Source organism: Solanum pennellii, chromosome 11, assembly GCF_001406875.1.
Source record: "Solanum pennellii chromosome 11, SPENNV200".
Classification (NCBI taxonomy): domain Eukaryota; kingdom Viridiplantae; phylum Streptophyta; class Magnoliopsida; order Solanales; family Solanaceae; genus Solanum; species Solanum pennellii.
Genome location: NC_028647.1, coordinates 53,949,398 through 53,950,227, shown reverse-complemented (window position 1 = coordinate 53,950,227; position 830 = coordinate 53,949,398). Strand labels below are relative to the sequence as shown.

At 39.3% G+C, this 830-nt stretch overlaps 1 long non-coding RNA gene across 1 annotated transcript in view; it reads right to left on the bottom strand.

The window, feature by feature from the left end:
- Window positions 1–550, bottom strand: part of LOC114074950 — a 5,179-nt gene extending 4,629 nt beyond the window's left edge. The window contains exon 1 of the long non-coding RNA XR_003575331.1: window positions 283–550. This is a non-coding gene — a long non-coding RNA (uncharacterized LOC114074950). The remainder of the gene's footprint in view (window positions 1–282) is intronic.
- Between the last annotated feature and the right edge of the window lie 280 nt (window positions 551–830).

The following is an 830-nucleotide window of genomic DNA, read 5'->3' as shown; positions in this document are numbered from 1 at the left end:
AGTAATGGACCAGGTCCCTTACTTCACTTCAGAAAAATACCAGAAAGTTAAATGCAGTAAAATCAACACAATGATTTTACGTGGAAACCTCCTTGCTTAAGGGAGTAAAACCACGACCTGTCTCACAGGATTTTCAATCGTTTTCACTAATCTTCAAAAGCAAAAGCGAAACACGATTACACCAAACGTAAGAAAGAGTTATCAATCTTACCGTTAAGCAATAGTCCTCTATTGCTCAACAAGCCTAAGTAGAAAAACAATCTACCCACTAAGCTATCCCACCTGGACAACTTAGACTTCTAACACAACACACCAATTCCTTTATAGATTTAGGAGTGGTTTACAATTTAAGAACAAGAGAATAAATTCCTAAACAACTAGACGAAAAGCTCCAGATGTTGCTGTTGTCCTTGGAATAATTCTGCCTTTGCTTTGTGTAGCCTTTGCAAGAGTTCTTGAAAAGTTTTTATCAAGTTGCAAAAACTCACCAAAAAGTGTTTAGGAAAGTGTCTTTGTATAGACAAGTCCCTTTCCTAAACTTCTTTGCCATTGGTTGGAAAGGTCACACTTTCTGACGCCATCGGGAAGTGTGCACCTACTTTCTGTACTATCTCCAGCTGGCAGTCGACTGGCTCATCATCATGAGAGCCTGGTACCTCTACTAGGTCCCTGGGTTTGTTTCATCTGCAATACTTCAGACAAGAACCCTGCAATACTCAAGTAAGAACCTGCAATACTTAAGTAATAAACCCGGTACCTTTACAAGGTCCCTAAGTTTGTCAAATCATCAAAACTACAAATAACAGATGGCTTGGCAAGAAAGTTACGTC